Source organism: Canis lupus, chromosome 28 (genome assembly GCF_011100685.1).
Source record: "Canis lupus familiaris isolate Mischka breed German Shepherd chromosome 28, alternate assembly UU_Cfam_GSD_1.0, whole genome shotgun sequence".
Classification (NCBI taxonomy): Eukaryota; Metazoa; Chordata; class Mammalia; order Carnivora; family Canidae; genus Canis; species Canis lupus.
Window position 1 is genome coordinate 10398240 of NC_049249.1, and position 23253 is coordinate 10421492.

General features: G+C 39.2%; 1 protein-coding gene and 1 pseudogene across 12 annotated transcripts in view; one reads left to right on the forward strand and one right to left on the reverse strand.

Annotated features, from left to right (window-relative positions):
- LCOR (ligand dependent nuclear receptor corepressor) overlaps positions 1–23253 on the forward strand; it is a 153030-nt gene that overhangs the window by 20909 nt on the left and 108868 nt on the right. The gene's annotated exons all lie outside the window — the stretch shown is intronic.
- Positions 10250–10969, reverse strand: LOC102152684 (annotated as a pseudogene).

Sequence of the window (23253 nt, forward strand, 5' to 3'; positions counted from 1 at the left end):
GCTTGATATGATTTCAGTCCTCTTAAATTTATTAAGAATTGTGTCATGGTCTATTTTGGGAAATGATCTGTCAAATGATCTATCTTGGATCTATGTGCACTTGAAAAGAATGTATATTTTGTTGCTTTTGGATGGCATGTCCTCTAAATATCTGTTAAACTATCTGGTCTGGGGCAGTCCTGGTGGCGCAGTGGTGGTGCAGCGGTTTAGCGCTGCCTGCAGCCCAGGGCGTGATCCTGGAGACCCTGAATCGAGTCCCACGTCGGGCTCTCTGCATGGAGCCTGCTTCTCCCTCTGCCTGTGTCTCTGCCTCTCATTCTCTCTCTGTGTCTCTATGAATAAATACATTAAAAAATCTTAAAAAAAAATAAAGTATCTGGTCTGATGTTTGCTCAATACTAGTGTTTCCTTATTGATTTTGTGTGGATAATCTATCCATTGATGTAAGTGGGTTATTAAAGTTCCCTATCATTATTGTATTGCTGTTAATTTTTCCTTTAGGTGTGTTAGTATTTGCTTTATATGTTTAGGTGTTTCTATTTTGAGCGTATAAGTGTTTTTTTTAAAAGATTTTATTTATTTTAGAGATAGCGTGTGCACGTGCATGAATGGAGTGAGGAGTAGAGAGAGAAGGCGAGAATTTCAAACACATTCTGTGCTGAGTATGGAGCCCCATGCGGGGCTGTCTTTAGTGATATGTTTATGTTCGTTTTTCTGTGTATTTTATGTGTTTACTATAAGTTTTTGCTTTGTGGTTACCATGAGGTTTACATATAGTAAGTTATAACAGTATTTTAAGTTGGTAACTTAAGTTTGATCTCATTTTAAAGCTCAACTTTCTCTCCAACATTTTGTTTTGATGTCATATTTTTATATTTTTTGTTTATCCCTTAACCAGTTCTTGTAATCCTAGTTTTTTTTTTTTACTGGTTTTGCCTTTTAATATTAATATTAGTTTTAAAAATGATTAATCTACTACCTTTATTATATATTTACTTTTCCAGTGAGATTTATCCTTTCATATGTTTTCTTGTTGCTCATTGGCGCTCTTTTCAGTTTAAAGAAATTTCTTTTTTTTTTTTTAATTTTTATTTATTTATGATAGTCACACAGGGAGAGAGAGAGAGAGAGGCAGAGAAATAGGCAGAGGGAGAAGCAGGCTCCATGCACCGGGAGCCTGACATGGGATTCGATCCCGGGTCTCCAGGATTGCGACGTGGGCCAAAGGCAGGCGCTAAACTGCTGCGTCACCCAGGGATCCCTAAAGAAATTTCTTTAGCAATTCCTGTAAGGCTGGTTGAGTAGTGAACTCCTTTAGCTTTGTCTTAAAAACTCTTAATCTTTCCTTCACTTTTTTGACAAAAGATTCTATTGGGGGGGGGGGGAGACATAAGCCAGGGGAGTGGCAGGCAGAGGAGAGGGAGAAGCAGCCCCCCCCCCCCCCCCCCCCCCCCCCCCCCCCCCGCTGAGCAGGGAAGCCTGATGTGGGGCTCTATCCCAGGATCCTGGGATAATGACCAGAGCCAAAGGCAGACACTTAACTGACTGAGCCACCCAGGCTCCCTTCTCCTTCACTTCTGAATGATTACTTCGCTGGGCACAGTATTCTTGGTTGGAAGTTTTGTTTTCTTTTTTCTCAGCACTTTGAATATATCACGTCACTTTCTCTTGGTCTGCAAAGTTTCTGCTGAAAAATCTGTTGGGTGTTTCCTTGTACATAATGAGTTTCTCTTGTTTTTAATAGTTTCTCTTTTTTTTTTTTTGCCTTTAACTCTTGACATTTTAATGATAACACCTCTTGGTGTGGGTCTCTTTCTGTTTCTCTTATTTGGAACTCTCTGGGTTTCCTGGATCTGAATGTCTATTTCCTCCCTAGGTTAAGGAAGTTTATAGCTATAATTTCTTCTATTAAAATTTCTGCCCCTTTCTTTTTCTGGGAGCTCTATGATGCTAATATTAGTCTGTTTGATTTGTTCCCTAAGTTACTTCTTTCTTTTTAATTTTTCTTTCTTTTTGCTGCTCTGGTAAGTTCAACTGCCTTGTCTTCAGATTGACTTTTCCATTTCTTTGCTTCATTTAGTTTGTTGTGGAGTCTTTCCAGTTTGTTTTTTATTTCAATTGTGTGTATTCTTTAGCTCTGTAACTTCTATCTGGTACATCTCTTTGTTGAAGTTCTTACTGAACTTCAGTGAGTGTCTTTATGACCATTACTTTGAAGCCTTTATCAGGTAAATTAGTTATCTCTGTTTTAAGGTTTTTTCCTGAGTTTTTACCTGTTCTTTTGTTTGGAATATATTCCTCCTTTGTGTCTTCATTTTGTGATTTTTTTCAAATCACTTTCTAACAACATAAAAGAAAGCGTAAACATTACTCTTTTAATGGACCTACCACCATAAGATGATGTTTCAGTTATTTATTGAGTTCAGCTATATGGGCTGGCTTCCTGATGTAGTCAGCTGTGAATGAGCTAGTCAAGCTCTGCTGATCTCTTGGCTGGACTTGGCTCCATGTCTTAGACTTGGGATAAACTGGGTGATATAGATTGATGTAAGCTGGGATGACTATGGTGGTTAGATTCTTCCACTTTTCTCAACCTTTAGCAAGGTACTGTAGGGCTGTTACTATGGCATGGTAGAAGTGCACAACTGCATAAAGCAAATAGAAGTGAGGAAGTACTTTTTCAAGCCACTGCTTATATAATGTCTGCTAATATCTCGTTGGCTAAAGCAAGTTACACAATTCAGCCCCAGAGTCATGGTGGGAGAATATTATTAAGTTACCTGACAAAGGGACTGTATATAGTGAGAGATGAAGAATCGGGGCCAAAATAGAAAGCATCAAATTTTTTTTAAAGATTTTATTTATTTATTCATGAGAGAGAGAGAGGGAGAGAGGCAGAGACACAGGAGAGGGAGAAGCAGGCTCCATGCAGGGAGCCCTGACGTGGGACTGGATCCCTGGTCTCCAGGATCTGGCCCCAGGCTGAAGGCGGCGCTAAACCGCTAAGCTACCGGGGCTGCCCGAAAGCATCAATTTTTACTTTTTCATGTGAATATTTGTGGCAATAGGCACTTCTCAAGTGCACACTATGTGCCTAACAACTATTTTTCTCATTTTAATTTTTATAGTCAACCTGCAAAGAGTTGTGGTCTTTTTTTTCCATACTAAGAAGAAATAATTAGAATGATTAATGATTAAATAATTTACAAATGTGACAGAATAGGTAGTTTGAATTTGAGACTGACTCCCGAGTCTCTATGCTTTCACATGGCCATAACATGTAAGTTATGGGACACCTGGGTGGCTCAGTGGTTGAGCGTCTGCCTTTGGCTCAGGGTGTGATCCCGGGATGGAGTCCCACATCAGGCTCCTCACAGGGAGCCTGCTTCTATCTCTGCTTATGTCTCTGCCTCTCTCTGTGTTTCTCATGAATTTATTAAGTTATGTTTTTAATTTCCCCCATAAGTTTTTTCTCCCTTCATTTTGGGAAGAACTGTGTTTCTGTTTTATTATGGCTTCTGTGCAACAATCTTGTTTTTGCTCTCCCAGAACCTTTTCTTCCCCACAAGGAGCCTGATGCAGGACTGTATCCCTGGACTTCCCCCCCCTTCCCCCAGGATCATGCCCTGAGCCAAAGGCAGACACTCAACCACTGAGCACCCAGGCATCCCATTGCTAACATTCTTGAGTTCTGTATGTTTTGGATGAGTCTGATTTACTCATGTAACTCATGCCTGCCCATTTATCATAGTGAGTGAATGCTTCAGGGATCCATCTTGAAACTGGCTGGTGGAGTTCTTGGGAAAGAGATCTCTTTTCTGTGGGGGTAGCTAAGCTAATAGCTTACAAGCAAGAAGCAGCCACCGTGTGGGGGGAGCTTGCCTGTGAGTGAAGCAGTGAGCCTTTGAGACAAGCAAAGTGATGCACGAAGAGAGAAGTACTGCTATGCACGTGGATCCAACTGCATGAGGGGAACTCTGAAAAGCCTACTTGATCCAATAATTACCCTTTTTTGCTAAGGTCCCTTTAGGTTGAATTTTTACCAGAAGTCCTAACACTATTTAAGTTCTAGGTAGATTATATTTCTGAAAGGAGAACAGACCATGTATAGCTTAGTATATAGATAGTTTATAGAATGTAAAAAATTCTCTGGCTTTATGGAAATGGAGGGGGAGGATGATTTAACTGGAGTAATATTGTACCAGAAAGGAACGTAGGGTACAGCATGGGGATGAACTACTGAGCTGTAAATTGAGAAAATGGAGTCAACACTGTAAGGCATTTTCTTCTTTCATTCTTTCTTAGTGAATTTTTCAATCACCATTTTGAGTTCCAAGTATGATATTAATATATATTGCACATCTGGGTGTTTATCTTATATATATTTTTGATCATTTCTATTTCATGCGATGCTTTAAACTAAGAAAGTATTATAATCATTGATCATGATACCAAGTCAACCTACAAGCAGGATTTAAGTAGATTGAAGAGTTTAAATAGTGTATTCTTGAAATAAAAAGAAGAGACATCCATTTCCAACAACATTCCCTGTATCTTTTTATTACTTGAAAACATTGAAATCTTGAATTTTAATGTGCCATTATCCCTTTGTGTTTTACGTCTGTTATTACATGTAATTTGATTCTCAGAATAATCATACTAAGTGGGTATTATTTTAATTTTAGAGATGGATAAACATCTGTGTAGGTTGATGCTACTACAGCTTTACGGTGTCCAGCCTCAGCTAGACTCTCATTCAGCACTGGGATTTTGTGTGTGGGCATTCTTGGTCAGTTCCTGCAGTTTATTACAGTGGCTCTCTTTTAGCCCCTTTGCCCTCATACTTTCCTCTCAGCTGATCTCGTCACCTATAGAACAATGAAAATTGATGTAATCGAAAGTGAACAGTCCTCTATCGTTTTCCTTCTTACCCCAAGGAGTCCTTGGAAAACTGGAGAAATTGAGGATCCCTGGGTGGCTCAGTGGTTTAGCGCCTGCCTTCAGCCCAGGGTGTGATCCTAGAGTCCCAAGATCGAGTCCCATGTCCGGCTCCCTGCATGGAGCCTGCTTTTCCCTCTGTCTTTGTCTCTGCCTCTCTCTCTCTCTCTCTGTCTCATGAATAAATAAATAAAATCTTAAAAAAAAAAGAAAAAAAGAAAACTGGAGAAAAATACTTAAGGCATTGTTTGGAAGCATTGACCAAAACCACAGACCTATTTGTAAAAATGTAAAACTTGAGGTCCTACTCCAGATCTGCTGATTCCCAATCTTAGGGATGGCATGGGAATCTGTATTTCTAACATACCTCAAATGATTCTTGGAAATACTGAAGTTTGAAAACCACAGACATGTAGGATAAGGTTACTTGAACCAGCACATAAGACACTCCCGGATATCTGATCCAGCCTGCTACTTTAGTCTCGGTTCTCTACATTCTGCTCAGTCTCTACTCTAATCCCTGAAGTCTTCTTTTTCTTTTTTTTTTTATGATAGTCACAGAGAGAGAGAGAGAGAGAAAGAGGCAGAGACAAAGGCAGAGGGATAAGCAGGCTCCATGCACCGGGAGCCCGATGTGGGATTCGATCCCGGGTCTCCAGGATCGCGCCCTGGGCCAAAGGCAGGCGCCAAACCGCTGCGCCACCCAGGGATCCCTAATCCCTGAAGTCTTCTTCTTTTTTTTTTTTTTTTAAAGATTTTATTTATTTATCCACGAGAGACACAGAGAGAGAGAAGCAGAGACACAGGCAGAAGGAGAAGCAGGCTCCATGCAGGAGCCTGACATGGGACTCGATCCCGGGTCTCCAGGATCACACCCTGGGCTGCAGGCGGTGCTTAACCGCTGCGCCACCAGGGCTGCCCCCTGAAGTCTTCTTATCCCAAAATACAAGTCACTCTTTCTAGTGTGCAAGTATTACTATATTATTTTATCTCCTTCCCTTTCTGCAACTGTACCTCTTCTAATTTGAGAGACCCTTGTATTCAGCCACCATGTCATATTTTTCTGTATATTTTGAGTACTTGGCAGAGTGGCACATAGTGGATGCTCAGTAAAGATTTGTGGGAAGGTAGAAAACAGTACTTTGACATATTACAAACTAAATAAGTGACTGAAATTGAGTAAGAGACAGTTTTATTTTTAGTAACTCACGTTACTTAAGGAAAAAATTAGTATGAGAAAGAGGGAGTGTAGATATTTTCGACACAATATGTAGTACCGTAATGGCTTGAACAGTGATTTTTAAAGGAGATTGGGTGGGAGAAGTGAGAACCACTGTATTATATTAAGGACTAGTTTTCTATACTCATGAATTGTGTGGAGACACTAGTTAAACCTGGCTTTTAACAAGTCTCATATATATATATATTTTTTTTGCTTGTTTGTTTTTTGTTTTTTTTTTTCAAACATATATATTTTTAAAAGATTTTATTTATTTATTAGAGACAGAGAGATGCAGAGACACAGGCAGAGAGAGAAGCAGGCTCCATGCAGGGAGCCCAATGTGGGACTTGATCCTGGGTCTCCAGTATCACGCCCCGGACTGCAGGCGGCGCTAAACCTCTGCGCCACCAGGGCTGCCGGTGAAACATATTTTTAAATTTTGTCTTGTATCACTTCAAAATGTATTTTTTTCCCTTTTGTTAATGTGTATATTACTTTGAAATTTCTGAAGTACTAGCAAAAGGGATAGGAGTTTCTAAGAGATAAATGGGTAAAAGTTGGAGGTGGGCTGTATGTGAAGAAAGAGTATTTAGATTATTATTATTATTATTTTTTTTAAAGATTTTATTTATTCATTCATGATAGTCACAGAGAGAGAGAGAGGCAGAGACACAGGCAGAGGGAGAAGCAGGCTCCATGCACCGGGAGCCCGATGTGGGATTCGATCCCGGGTCCCCAGGATCGCGCCCTGGGCCAAAGGCAGGCGCCAAACCGCTGCGCCACCCAGGGATCCCGAGTATTTAGATTATACATGAGAATAAGATGTTGATGGTTTTTCCAGTAGTCTGGAGACATATTAACATATTATGTGTATGACACAGTTTGCTTGAGATAGAAACGAATGAAACGTGGACAAAACCAATTTAAAGGGCAAGACTGGGGATCCCTGGGTGGCGCAGCGGTTTAGCGCCTGTCTTTGGCCCAGGGCGTGATCCTGGAGACCCGGGATCATGGAGCCCCGTGCATGGAGCCTGCTTCTCCATCTGCCTGTGTCTCTGCCTCTCTCTCTCTCTCTCTCTGTGACTATCATAAATAAGTAAAAATTAAAGGGCAAGACTGTTGTGAATGTTCTCACAGTGGTGATGTGGAGAAGATAATTTCAGTATTACTTTCTCATCACTTGTTGATCTAGGACTGTCATTGCTTTAGGGATGATAGTGATGTGGAATGTCATTAAGGAGGCAAAGATTTTATTATTGCTTTGTTTTTAGATAATGGTGCTTAGATTTTTATAATTCTGAGATATTATATGTAATTTTTTATATTTATGTTTTGCTATAAGGAGCTCACAGATTCATACCTTAACAAGCATGAATGAATTTGTTTGTAACTTTTAGATTCTAAAACCTATCTTGGGAGGTGCCCTGATAGATTGGGAAAGAAAATGGATACAAACTACTTTTTTTTTTTCTACTGGCTCTTCCTATCTCTTTGCCAAGTTTGAGAAAATAACCTGAAAAAAAGTGAGGCCCTGTTTTCAATCATATGGCACTTTGCAGTGTTCTACCTATATCTATCAGGACTCTTTCTTTTTCTTTCTTCTTTGCGGGCGGTAGGGAGGGAGGGAGGGAGGGAGGGAGGGAGGGAGGGGAGGAGAGGAGGGAGGGAGGGAGGGAGGGGGGGGGGGAGGGAGGGAGGAGGGAGGGAAGGAGGAAGGACAGGAAGGAAGGAAGGAAGGAAGGAGAGGAAGGAAGAAGAAGGGAAGGGAAGGAAGGGAAGGGAAGGGACGGGAAGGGAAGGGAGGGAAGGGAAGGGAAGGGGGAAGGGAAGGGAAGAAGGGAAGGGACGGGAAGTGAAGGTAAGGGGATGGAAGGGAAGGCAGGGAAGGGCGGGAGGGTAGGGAGGGGATGTGCTGGAGGGATTTCTTAGGCGTGCTTTCTTCGTGGGATGTAGTTTATGTAATGTAAGGTGCGTCTCTCTCTCTCTCTTTCTTTCTTCTGTCTTCTTTCTTTCTTTCTTTATTCTTTCTTTTTCTTTCTTTCTTTCTTTCTTTTTTTTTTTTTAATTTATGATAGTCACAGAGAGAGAGAGACAGAGACACAGGAGGAGGGAGAAGCAGGCTCCATGCACCGGGAGCCCGACATGGGATTCGATCCCAGGTCTCCAGGATCGCGCCCTGGACCAAAGGCAGGCGCCAAACTGCTGCGCCACCCAGGGATCCCTCAGGACTCTTTCTGTTGTAAGTTCAGAAAGCCAATTGAAATTATAAGTCAAAAGGTCATTTTGTAGGTTTATGAACTGGGAGGTTCATAGGGTAAAGCTATAGGTAGGATCTTCTGTAACTGGAATCAGAAGTTTGATTGATGGTATCAGGAATGTCCCTTACTAAGCATTCTTTATCAATTTTGGTTTCCTTGAGGTATGATGGTAAAGGTGATTAGTAGCAGCTCTAGACTTACATGATTTTTAAAAAAGATTTTATTTATTTATTTGACGGAGAGTGAGCAACAGAGCACAAGTAAGGAGAGAGGGAGAAGCAGACTCCCTGCTGAGCAGGACCCCCCCCCCCCCCCCCCCCCCCCCCCCCCCCCCCCCCCCCCATGGTGCTCCCAGGATTCTGGAATCACAACCTGAGCTGAAGGCAGTCATTTATCTGACTGAGCCACCCAGGCACCCCTAGACTTACATAATTCTTAAAGTCCACATGTGTTTTTCTGTATAGCAACAAATCGATGGAGGGAAGACCAAGCTTGGGTCATGTGGCCTACCTCTGGACCAGTCACCATAAGGCTAGAGGAGTATGATCCTCTGACCTGACCAAGGACAGGTGCCCGGTTTTTGAGAGAGGCTTAAGATTGGCCCTCTCTTAAGGCTTGAGGGAGGGACTGATTGATTCTTCAAAAGAAAATCAGATGCTATTCCCTAAAAAAGGGAAATGAGTAGTAGGTTAGGCAAAATCTGTAAATATTCCGTATATAAATCCAGATCTACTTTCGAAAAAATGGACTGATTTGGGCCATGTTGAATTGAATTGTGTTTTGCAAAAAATGGAAGTCTGAACACCCAGTATCTTCGAATGTGACTTTGCTTAGAAATAGGGTCTTTATAGTTACAAACAAGTTAAGATGAGGTCATACTAGATTGGGACCTAATCCAATAACTGATGTTTTTTACAGAAAGTGGGAAAATTGGATACAGGCAGAAATTGGAGTTATGTGGCCATAAGCCAAAGAATGCCAAGCATTGCTGGCAACTACCAGAACCTACAAAGAAAAAAAGGAGGATTCTTCTTCAGACTGTTTGGAGGGAGAATAGCCCTGCCAACACCTTGATTTCTGCTGCCTTGTCAGTCTCCAGAACTGGGAGAGAATATATTTCTGTTGTTTTAAGCCACCTAGTTTGTTCAGCAGCCAGAAAACTAATATAGACCATATTTGGTACCTATAAAATTTTTTAATTCAGCCCACCCCCTCCTTTTTTTTTTTGCACAAAATTAATGTTTATTCCACCTTTGTGTCATATTCCTGGATCCTTCACCGATGTTACATGAGGAAAGAAACAAAAGCAAAACAAATGAAAAACTGAAATCAGAATCACTAATGTTATCAAGTAGGGAAACAAATAAATTAAAATCTAGCAGCCATCAGCAAGAGTACAGCAAAGACAATGCTGTAAAAAGAAACAAAGAAAATTGCTAGAAAACTGTATGCATCATACTCTTTCAAACCAGCAAAATATGCTCCTGCATACAATGGAACATAAACAGAATTTTTTTCCTGTAAGGTATAGAAATGGAAGTTCTTTTTTGAATATTGTGGATGGGCAAAATGTGTTTATATGGTAATTCTACTAAGCTATTACACAGTGGGCCAGGAACACATTTATGGATTCTGGGGATGATGTGTACTGTAATTCTTTGATTGGGATAGTGGACACTCTAGCCAAAAAAAAAAAAAAAAAAGAACACAGAGGTACAAGACAAAGGTGAATGAGACTTCTCTTATATCTTAGCAACATTTAGATGGAAATCAAATTTAAATGCAATCTGCATTTAAATCACTCTGCTTTTGAAGAGTCTTTGGTTCAGCTCCCAAATCTCGATTGCTTGACGCAGTCTCCTGTGAGAATACTCAGAAGGTGTCTTCTTAAACAACAAACCTATTTTTAGCAGTGGAGCCACTCTTTGTAGCTGTGTCTGCATGGGACTGATAACCAATCACTATTTTTGGAGGAAGTCCTAACCTTTCCTTGTATACTCTCCCTATATGTGTAACAGCCTCTCTGTTTTCACATTTAGTAGTCCATATTGCTATCTTATCACCTTTAGCTCTAACATCAACGACAGCTCCACATACATCATCACTGTAGTCATCAAAAGATTCTCCAATAAGGCACAGCAGTGTCTCTAGCCAAAAGCGATCCAGGTCACTACGTCTCTGCTGTTTGTTCAATGTAATTAGCCATCGTCGTCCTCCTCATTTGTTTTTCTCATCTTCCCACATAGGCTCAATACCATCCTTAAAAAGTGAGTAGTCACAGCCAGGCATTAAATTACTAGACAACTGGATGTGGTTGTACAGAGCCCAAAAGTCTTCAACAGTATCAAACTTAGAGATCAGCTGAAGGTTTGCTTGCCAAGTTTAGCTTTTATCATTTTTAAAAAACCAGAGTGCCCATCTGTTCTGTAAAGGATGTTTAATATAGTGTTCTGGGTTAGCAACCTCCTGATTAGATTCTGTTTTCTCTTCTTCTGTAGGCGGGGGATTAGGAGTAGGGGTGGTTTCCAGTTCCATAGTCACCATCTTAGATCGATCTCCCATCCCTTTTTTTAAAGTTTTATTTAAGTAATCTCAATACCCAACATGGGGCTCGAAATCATGACCCTGAGATCGAGTTGTATGCTCTTTTGATTGAACCAGCCAGATGCCCCTCAGCTCTTCCTCCTCCTCCTCCTCCTCCAATTCTTCTTCTTCTTCTTCTTTTTTTTTTTTTTTTTTTTAATTTTACTTATTCATGAGAGACACAGAGAGAGGCAGGCTCCCTGCAGGAGGCCTGATGTGGGACTCGATCTCAGGACCCTGGGCTCACACCCTGAGCTGAAGGCATATGTTCAACTGCTGAGCCACCCAGGCGTCCCTCAGCCCATCTTCTTAAAATGCTGACCATTAGTTTTCCCAGTGAATACCTTTTACATTCTAAATGGATTTTATGGGGCTTTGGGATGCCTTTGGAATTATATGGGTTTGGCATTTAAAAATATATTTTGTTAAAATTTCATCGTATCCATAATAATGTGAGATGGTACTTTGTAATTGATTATGTTTATTGACTTCTATATTCTACAGAGTCTGTAGTTGTAGTTTAGCTGAAGCCATTGTTGTTATTAATGTACAACTAAACAATATTTCTTAACATGTTTGACTTCCAAATAGTGCAGTGCCATGTGAGAATCAGGAGTAGAAATAATTAAAGTGAAGCACCTAGAGTAAATATGTTCCAGTAGCTTGAAGATGAAAGAAAGAATATGTCTTAGGGAAACTGGCTAGCAAGATGGAAACAATTAGTATTTTGGTGAGACTAAACAAAAACCTAAGAGTAGCTTGAACGGCATTTCTGAACTCTTGTTCATTTTTTGCAAACTGAGAGAGTCAGATAATACCTCCAAAGTCTGATTAGACTTTGAAAAAAATAAGATCTTATGAACATCCTTCTAGTTTCTAATTTGTAGTAAGTGGATATTTTCTGTAGGTACTGGAATTCTCATTCAAAACCTTTGTATAAAGATTCATTATTTTAAGGAACTTAAGATTACTGGAAAAATAGCTTGGGGGGCTTATCCGGGCACTTTAAGTATTTATCATCCTCTCATATTCACTCAAATGAAATAGGAACAATAAGCAAATAGGAAGAAAATGTCCTATCTTAAACTAGTAATGATGAATGCAGTAAATTTTTAAAAATAATTATTTCTCTATTTATTTAAAGTAAGCTGTATGCCACTCAGTGTGGATTTTAAACTCATGACCCTGAGATCAAGAGTAGCATGCATTACTGACTGAGCTAGCCAGGCACCCCATAATTTTCATTGTAGATATTTTTAAATTTTTTATTTATTTGTTTTTATTTATGATAGTCACAGAGAGAGAGAGAGAGAGAGAGAGAGAGAGAGGCAGAGACATAGGCAGAGGGAGAAGCAGGCTCCATGCACTGGGAGCCCGACGTGGGATTCCATCCCGGGTCTCCAGGATTGTGGCCTGGGCCAAAGGCAGATGCTAAACCGCTGCGCCACCCAGGGATCTCTCATTGTAGATATTTTTGACAGTGGTACCTTACTTTAAGTTTAGAAATATTTTCTCAGTTCAGAACTCATTTATTAAGTATGCAGTGACAAATATTGCTTCCACCATGCCTCATCTACTCCAGTTTTACTTGCTTCTCTAACCGTTTTTATTATGTATTCTTTCAGTGTTTCTTTATAAAAATAAAAGCAGATGTTAATATTTTCTTACTTTTTTCTCACATACAACAATGAATAGACAATATATAGAAAATACTTTGTTCTGTATTTTTTTTTCTTTATGTATTTTAGCTATGTTTCTGTATCAGTATATAGAAAGCATCCTCATTCTTTTTCACAACTGCATTGGATTCCATTGTGTGGATATGCTGTAATATATTTAGACGGTTATCAAACATAAGTTTTCACTTTTCTTTTTTTTTTTTTTTTTTTTTTTTTTTTTTTTTTTTTTTTTTTTTTTTTTTTAAGTTTTCACTTTTCACTTGTCACTAACCATGCTCCAGTGAATGATACTGTATGTAAGTTATTTTGTATGTGTGCTGGTATCTGTAGGATACATTCCCAGAAGTGATATTGCTGAGTTAAAGGGTAAAATATATTTGTAATTTTGCTAGATATAGCTAAATTGCCTTTCTATATGGGTGATACAATTTTGTAGTCCCTTCATCATTGTAGGAGAGCATCCATTAGGAGAGTGTATCCCCACATTCTTACCAATATAGTATTGTGTCTGATTTGTGGATTTTTGCAAATTTGATATGTAAAAAATACTCTCAGTATAGACTTAGTTATTAGCATTTCCTGTATGAGTGAGGTTGAGGTTGAGCCTCTTATTTTTGAGGAAATTTCTATTTACTTTTGATCTTTAGTTGATATCTTGCAATGATTATGATACATTGTCAATGGTGAAAGTAATAATAATGTTTTAATAGGGGAGGAAGGGAGGAAATGATTGTTATTAAATGAAAGACTTCTGGGTCCTTTTTCTCCAACTCAGGAATTTTCACATGCTCAGAATTGGTTCTTACAGAATTGATTCTGAAAGTTCAATTGCTGTGTTACTGCTTTAGGAGGCCTTGCAGTGTGTAATTGGCACAGCATAACCATCTGGGTTTTTCTGAGTGTGACTTCTTCACTCTTCAAGAAAGCATACACTGGTATGCAGTTTCTTTAAACTGCTTCAAAGGATTGTAGAAAAGTAAATTTTGCCCAAAGGCCTTCTTTTGTATTTCCCATGGGCATTTGCTAAAGTACAGTACTTATCTAGTTGGCATAAGTTGATTTCTATAAACGTTTTTCCTTCTATTTAATGTATTCTACAAAATACTATTTGCCTTCTTTCATGATGCTGTTTTTCATCTCCAACTTGCCTATTGTTAACTTTTTTTTTTTTTTTTTTTTTGGCACTTCATTCTTTCTGTGTCAGCATTCTTTTACTTGAATGTTCGAAGAAGTGTTTTTTTTTTTTGTATATATTTTTTTTATTCAAGTTCGATATGCCAACATATAGCATAACACCCAGTGCTCATCCTGTCAAGTGCCCCCGTCAGTGCCCATCACCCAGTCACCCCAACCCCTTGCCCACCTCCCCTTGTTCATTTCCCAGAGTTAGGTGTCTCTCATGTTCTGTCACTCTCACTGATATTTCCCACTCATTTTCTCTCCTTTCCCCTTTATTCCCTTTCACTATTTTTTATATTCCCCAAATGAATGAGACTATATAATGTTTGTCCTTCTCCGATTGACTGACTTCACTCAGCATATAATACCCTCCAGTTCCATCCATGGTGAAGCAAATGGTGGGTATTTGTCATTTCTTTTTTTTTTTTTTTTTTTTAATTTTTATTTATTTACTTATGATAGTCACAGAGAGAGAGAGAGGCAGAGACACAGGCAGAGGGAGAAGCAGGCTCCATGCATCGGGAGCCTGATATGGGATTCGATCCCGGGTCTCCAGGATCGCGCCCTGGGCCAAAGGCAGGCGCCAAACCGCTGCGCCACCCAGGGATCCCGGTATTTGTCATTTCTAATGGCTGATGGAAGAACTGTTTTGAGCTTTTGGGTGGTAATGTCACTTTGTTTGCATTCTGAACTAAAGCCCCCATCCCTAAGCAGTTTTGTGTCTACAGCTATTATTACTGTTAAATATTGTCTTGTTAGTAGTTTATAAACGTTGTTTAATGTCTTAAAATTTGGTATCTTAGTAATTACAGGAGAAACATATGTAAAACACACAACAGAAATTAAAGTTAAGAATACATATACCTAATTAAGGGATCAACAGGCAAAATAAGCATAGAAACCAATGACTCAGAAGAATCCCTATATTCTGAGAGCCAGGTTGACAAGGAAGTAGATATTCAATGACTCATAGATACTGATATAAAATAAATGTCCCTGTCAAATAAATGTATATTGACTTATAATGGATTTCTCAAGCAAGGACGGCCTCTTTGTTTTGGGGACAATCTCTTAGATCATTTAGATGACCTTTAGATGGTTTGGTTGAATTACTTTTTAAACTTATTTTAGTAGACTATTCCTGTTCACATGGCACTTAGACTCCAATAAGAGAAATAGGGACATAAATCATATGTAGAACCTATAACTACACAAGATAAGAGCTCTGAAAAGAGATGTGGTTGTGTGTGTGTGTGTTTGTAGAGGTGGGGAGTTTGGAATAACAAAATCAGAAGAATTTCTAAGAAAATAAATTTTCATTTGAGAGGTGAAGGTGAATATGAGTTAACTAGGGGAAAGAAAAAAAAAAAGGTGGTAGGTGGAGAGGATTCTTTTAGACAGGGTATCAATACGTTTTCAGAAGACAGAAAAAGACCTTGGTTTTCCTCTTAGGATCTGGTTTATGTAAATATATTTCTTTTTCACCACTTGGTGGCACTTATACATGCTTTAACAAGGCTCAGTTTTGGCCTTGTTTGGAATATTCTGCGAGTATTTTTTAAAAATTAGGAAAACTGATATGTGAAAATTAGGGGGGCATGGAGGAGCACTGGATGAGGTTGTTATTAAAATGTTATGGGAAGAAAACACAGTATACTCAGGCCTCGGATATTTCTGCAAATAGACATTTGTACAATCTACTCCTACTGGGGAAGGATTAAGGCATTCTTCCTCAGGTACTCTTAGTTTTTTAGCTTCTTTCCAAGTTCAAATAGGAGAGTTTTGTTTTTTGTTTTTTTTAATAAAATTTACAACTCTTAAATTTTGACAATTCCCCTGGATCTCCATCCAAAACAAGATATAGAACATTTCTAGCCTCCTAGAAAGTTTACTTGTGTTCTCTTCCAGCCAGTTGCCCATCACTGCAATACCTGATTTCTGTTACCATAAATTAGTTTTGCCTGCATCTGGATTTCATATAAAAGGAATCATACAATATGTATTATTATTATTATTTTTTTTTGGTCTGGCTTCTTTTGCTTACATGTAACATTTGTGTGTGTTGATAGTTGATTCCTTTTTTTTTTTTTTTGATTCCCTTTTTTAAGTGTATTTATTGAGATATAATTCACATAGCAAACAATACACCCACTTAAAGTGTGCAGTTCGGTGAATTTTACATTCACGAGTTGTGCAGCCATTAACATTATCAGGTTTTAGAATATTTTCCTCACCCCAGTGAGTATCAGTATAAACCCATGCCAATTAGCAATCACTCCTTGTCTTGTCCCCCTCTCTTTCCATTCCCTAACAATGGACAATGACTAATTTACTTTGTAGAGATTTGCTTATTCTGGACATAAATTCATTACTTTTTATTGCTGAGTAGCATTCCATTGTATGGGTACACTACAATTTGTTCATTGCTGACGCACATTTGTGTTGTTTCCAGTTTGGGGTTATAATAAATAAGGCTATTCCATAAACATTTTTATATCAGTCTATTTTCATTTCCCTTGGGTAAATACCTAGGAATGGAGTTTCCAGGTTATAGGGTAGAGATATATGTTCATACGTCCTAAGAAACTGTCAAAGAGCTCTTCAAAGAGGTTATAGCTCCACTTTACATTCCTCTCCAACAGTGTATGGAGGGATCAGTTACTGTGCATCCTCACCAGTATTTGGTTTTTGTCATTTTTTTCTATTTTGACCATTCTAGCATTTGTGAAGTGGTATCTCATTGATTTGTTGTGATATTTTAATTTCCCTGATGACTAAAGATAGCTTTTCATGTGCCTATTGGACTTTCATATATGTTCTGTTTTGAAGGGTTTATGAAGTCTTTTGCCCCCCCCAAAAAAATTTGAGTTAGTCTTTTTATTGTTGATTTGTGAGAACTTTTTATGTAAATAATGTATAGTTATATAATTGATATTTGCTCTTCAATAAATGTAAAGATAGATATCTGTGGAGGATTTATTGTAACATGGAGTTTTTTTAGTCTCAAATTTTCCTAAAGAATCAGAATAGAAAAAGGTCACTTTATTTAGACTTTTTCTAAGGAGATTGCTATAGTAGTTGATTTCTTTCTGAACCATGAAATGATTCCTTGCACGAAGAACAACAGATTTGAGGAGGTATACCTTATAAAAAACAACAAACCAATTTAGTAATTTTCAGAAGTCACAATCCCTGTCGTTCCATAGAGTTCATGGTAAAACCATGGTTGTCAACTCATCTTCTCTGCAGGAAGTTTTGTCACTTTGGGTACAGTCTCCAATGGACCCAAGTAGTCCATGCCACAAAAGCAATCCTTCTGACCTCTAAAACACTTAAGATAGGAACTGCCAGTAAACTGGCTCTGTATTTTGCTCTCCAGAAGTTGTCCTACATTCTGTGTAGCTAACTCATATCTCACATCTGTTAGTCCATATAGCTAGAGTTAGGTGTGAACTCTCTTGTTAGGGCACATGAGTCTCATACCATTACTGTAGTGTCAGTAAAAAGTATTACTGAGCCCACAAAAAATTTAAAGAAGCTGAATCAGGGTACCATCAGCAGCAACAGCCGTAATTTAGCTTTTGTTACATCATGGAGTCTTTAGAAAACCAGCCTTCTGGGAGACATTCATGAGCTTTCATCAGTTTCTCTTGCTTGTGAAAAAGAGAACATAGGGCATTTCATTACCTTGAAATAATTTTGTTGAAAATTATTTACTTTTACTGGAGGTGTCTTTACTGAAATGTAAATGTAAAGAAAGCATTACAGGCAGTCCAGGAATATTTACTATTAAGTGTATATACCTCTGTACATGCTATTAGATACCTGTTATCTTTTAGTAAAAATCAGTATGCTGATCTCTTAGGTTTTGCAAGAAGTTTGCAGATTTCCCTCTCTTTATAGTATAAAGTGGTTTTTATCTATCTATCTATCTATCTATCTATCTATCTATCTATCTATCTATCTATCATCTATTTATTTAAACAGGGCAGGGCTTGGGGATCCCTGGGTGGCTCAGTGGTTTAGTGCCTGTCTTCAGCCCAGGGCGTGATCCTGGAGTCCCGGGATCAAGTCCCGAGTCGGGCTCCCTGCGTGGAGCCTGCTTCTCCCTCTGCCTGTGTCCCTGCCTCTCTCTCCCTCTCTCTCTATATCTCATGAATAAAAACAAACAAACAAACAGGGCAGGGGCAAAGGGAGGGAGAGAATCTTTTTAAAATTTAAATCCAATTAATTAACATGTAATGTATTACTGGGTTCAGAGGTAGAGATCAGTGACTCCTCAGTCTTCTATAATACTCAGGGCTTATTATATCACATGCCCTCTTTAATGTCTGTCACTCAGTTACTCCATTCCCTCACCTTCCTCCCCTCCAGTAATCATAATCCTATGATTAAGAGTCTCCAATGGTTTGTCTCCCTCTCTGATTTCATATTGTTTTATTTTTTTCTCTAAGATCCTGTTTTGCTTCTTAAATTCCATATACGAGGGAGATCATATGATAATTGTTTTTCTCTGATGGATTTATTTCACTTAGCATAACATCCTCTAGTTTCATTCACATTGTTGCAAATGGCAAGATTTCATTTTTGGTGGCTGAATAGTATTCCGTTATAAAGTATACCACGTCATCTTTATCCATTCATCTGTCGATGGCACATCAGGGCTCTTTCCATAGTTTGGCTGTTGTGGACTTTGCTGCTAAACATTGGGGTGCAGGGATCCCTGGGTGGTGCAGCGGTTTGGCGCCTGCCTTTGGCCCAGGGCGCAATCCTGGAGACCCGGGATCGAATCCCACGTCGGGCTCCCTGCATGGAGCCTGCTTCTCCCTCTGTGTCGCTGCCCCCCCCCCCCCCGATTATCATGAATAAATAAATAAATAAAATCTTAAAAAAAAATAAACATTGGGGTGCAGGTGCTGCCACTTTGGATCACTACATTTGTATTTTTGGGTAAATACCCAGTAGGGCAATTGCTGGGTTGTAGGATAACTCTATTTTCAACTTTTTGAGGAGCCAGGGAGAGAATCTTAAGCAAGCTCCATGCCCAGTCTGTAGCCTGATGTGGGGCTCAATCCCACAACCCTGACATCATGCCAAAATCAAGAGTTGGACATTTAACCAAGCCACCCAGGCCCCTAAGAGTTTTTTTTTTTTTTTATCACTTCTGCATGCTCCATCATTAATTCTTTTTATAATTTTTGCTTGTCTGTATTCCACCCAGTCTTTAACACTGCCAGTGTAGTTTTTCTAGCACTTGCCATTTTCCTGTCAGAAGCCTTTCAGTGGCTCCCATTGCTTCAGGATAAAATTTAAGCTTTAATTGACTTTCCAGGGACATCTTACCCATATCTTAATGATTTTACCTAATTTATTTGCATTTTCCAGTAATCAGCATAATAAGAGCAAATGTTTGTTTATATAGTACTTACCCTGTATGCAAAGCACTGACCTAGGCAGTCATAATAAACTTCTTGTAAGTTTTTTTGATTGATATTTTTTATTTTTAAATTTTTTTTCTAGAGAGAGTGTGGGGGTGGACCAGTAGAGGGAGATAAAGAATCCCGAGCAGGCTCCATGTTAGAGCCCAATGCAGGGCTTGATCTCACAACCTTGAGATCCTGACCTGAGCTGAAATCAAGTCTGACGCTTAACTGACTGAACCACCCAGGGGCCCCTAAACTTCTTGTAATTATGCAAATAAATCATGTACCCTGACTTTTCATACTTTTGCACATCCTCTATGACTGAAATACTTTCAGTCTCTTTGTTTAATACCTATTTGTTCTTTGAGATTCCATTTAGATGTTACTTCTTGGAAGCTGAATTTCTTTCTTTCTTTCTTTTTTTTTTTTTAATTTTTATTTATTTATGATAGTCCCAGAAAGAGAGAGAGAGAGAGAGAGAGAGAGGCAGAGACACAGGCAGAGGGAGAAGCAGGCTCCATGCACCGGGAGCCCGACGTGGGATTCGATCCCGGGTCTCCAGGATCGCGCCCTGGGCCAAAGGCAGGCGCCAAACCGCTGCGCCACCCAGGGATCCCAGAAGCTGAATTTCTACATTGACTTTTTCTATCTCACCTCACTCCTCACTCTTAAAATTGTAGTGAGATGTCAGAGCACTGAATGTGTAATCTAGTATAAAGCAGAACACAGTTTTTCTCTCCATTCTAACTTTTCTCCTGCAGTAAGGACAGTTCATAGATAGACTTACAAGCAGCTGATTATATCTTACAGGGTCAGAGATGTAAATACTAAAGAAAAAGAGAGGTGGGTGGGAAGGAGAAAGGGAGAAAGGAAGAAAGGATTTTTTTTTTTTAAGATTTTATTTATTTATTCATGAGAGACACACACAGAGAGAGGTAGAGACATAAGCAGAGGGAGAAGCAGGCTCCACACAGGGAGCCCGATGTGGGACTCGATCCTGGGTCTCCAGGATCACACCCCGGACTGCAGGCGGCGCTAAACCACTGCGCCACGGGGCTGCCCCTGTAATGATACTTTAAAAAATGAAATCACTATTGACCACCTTTGGAGGTTTCAGATTGTCAGCTCATTATTCTGAAAATTTATACATGGAGAGAAGGAGGCACTTATACTGCATTTCATTGTGAAATGTGTATATGTGTCTTTTTTTTTAAAGATATTATTCATCTATTCATGAGAGACACAGAGAGTGGCAGAGACACAGGCAGAGGGAGGAGAAGCAGGCTTCCATGCAGGAGCCTGATGTAGGACTCAATCCCGGAACTCTGGAGGCAAAGGCAGATGCTCAACCGCTGAGCCACCAAGGCGTCCCATGAAATGTGTTTTAACATAACCAAGTAGTTGATGGTGGAAAGGTTTTCTTTCCTGAAGAATTCCAGTTAATAAATGAAAAAATGAAAGTATTAGAAGAATCACCGTTTTGTGCCGATGACACAATGATAGATCTAGACAGATTCTTTATATGCTGAAATTATTAGGTGAAGATGATTGTTGACCATAATGATGGGATCAAGTTAATACCATGAATTCACTGATGAATGTTAGCATCATTAAAAGTTGAAAAGGCAAGGACACCTGGGTAGCTCAGCGGTTGAGCGACTGACTGCCTTTGGCTCAGGGCATGATCCTGGAGACCCAGGATCAGATGAGTCCCACATCGGGCTACCTGCAGGGAGCCTGCTTTTCCCTATGCCTGTGTTTCTGCCTCTCTCTCTCTTTCTCTCTCTCTGTGTCTCATGAATAAATAAAATCTTTAAAAAAAAGTTGAAAAGGCAGACCTATGTCTTTTTGATGAAATAGGAAGGACCCAGGACTATGGTATTCTACCCTAAAAGAGTCAGAATCAATCTAAGAAAAGGAACAGCAGATCACATATAAAGTGTGTAGGCCATTATGGGATTTTGCTTTGTGTGCATGTGTATGTATGTATGAGATGTTGGGTATGTTGTCTCTAATGTCTGTTTTCCTCTCTAGTATACTTTGAGGAAAGCTCAGCTGCATTTTGACAGTTTTAATGAGGGAAAGGTAGGCTTTACTGATTAAATTAAGGAGTGTTATAGGCTTTTGAGCAGGAGAGTGACGTGATGATCTGGCTTAGTTTAACACAGTAACTGGCTGCTATTGTCAGGAACGGGCCAGGAGCAGGAGGAGCAGGAGTATTTGCACGAATGCCAAGTTTGAAGCTACTGCATTAGTCCATGTGAGAGGTGAAGGTTGCTTGTACTAGGTGCTATAGAGGAAGGGAGAAGTGGTTAGGACTGTGAATATATTAGACTGGTAGAAGATTGGTAGATAACATAATTTCCTCATGGATTAATGTAGGGAGAAAGAGAAAGAAGATAAGGAGGATTTTAAAGTTTTTGGTTCAAGCAACTCAAGCAGAGTTGTCTTTAACCAAGGTAGGACACTGTGGGTGGAACAGGTTTAGAACATAGTAGGTACATTCATTGTCAGTCTCATGTTCATTAACTGTGTGAGTTCATATCAGCTTAATGTTTTTGTATTGTGTATCTGTTTTGTTTTTCCATGTAAGATGTGTATATAGGAACTACTTTATGCTACGTACAGTTCTATCTAATTTTTCAAATACTTACCTAACCCTCATAAAAACCATATGAAGTAAGACTGTTATTAACATGCCTGTTATACCGAAGAGGCAGTGAGAAATTAAGGAACTTACCTAAGGTCACATAGCTGGAAAAGGGAGAATTAATTAAGACTCCTACTCACATAGTTTGGTTCCAGAGTGTTCTAAACCACTGTAGAATACTGCTTTCCTTTTTATTATCCCCCATGCTGATTGATTGATTGATTGAATTGAAGTGTAGTTGATAAACAATCTTACATTAGTTTCAGGTCCCCGTGGTTTTATTGTAGTTATGAATGGAGAGAGAGGATTTAAGCAAAGGCCCAAAAGCTTATTTGAAGTCATGTACACAGAGGTGTGGTTAATGGGTATTTCCACAGCTTAAAAAATTACAGTTATTTTCATAATATAAAGTGAACCTGGGAGACTGCAAGTGTTGATCACAGAAGCCCTAGAAATTATATCTTAAGGTACTCTTAACCTGTGCTGGTTTTTATATGAGACTTTTTGGAGTGTAATAGTTACTTACGATGGGAAGTATCTGTCAATATTGCATCTTTATGATTGTGTTTACATCTCTGATGTGTTGCAAGAGGTGTTGATTTGGAATTATGGACTGTTGGTATTCCAGGGGCTCCATATATTTTGTTTGACAAATGTTGCCTCAGTTGCTTGACTGTTAATGTTGAAAATCCTTAAGGTGTTGACTTTTTTGCATTCAGGTATTGGTTATGCTCTGTTTGGCTCAATTGTCATTGCCCCAAAAGGAGTGTAGCTTTTAAGTTCAGATTCCTCTTTAATATTCTCGGTAATCTTTATAGGTGTCAGTAATGTAACTTTGCAAAGTGTTCTATATCATTTGTTTTACCTTGAGGATATAACTAGACTCTACAAGGTGGTGATATTGGTAGCTGACCTTCACGCAGTGAGAAAATATATTTAAAGGCCATCTTTTTTAGGTTATTAGTGTTTTTTTAAAGATTTTATTTATTCATGAGAGACGCACAGAGAGAGGCAGAGACACACAGAGAGAGAAGCAGGCTTCATGCAGGGGGCCCGATGTGGGACTTGATCTTGGGACTCCAGGATCATGCCCTGGGCCAAAGGCAGGCGCTCAACCGCTGAGCCACCCAGGTGTCCCAGTTATTAGTATTCTTAATGAGGACCATATATAAAGGTAGATCAACACTGTAGGATTTAGTTCTGCTTCTCTTTGTTAGCATTAGTGAGCTATCAAATACAATTTTTGAAAAATTTCCTTATTTTTCCAGATGGAGAAAATGCAACAGTTGGTATTTGTTTTTTGTATTGAATGCAAGTGGAC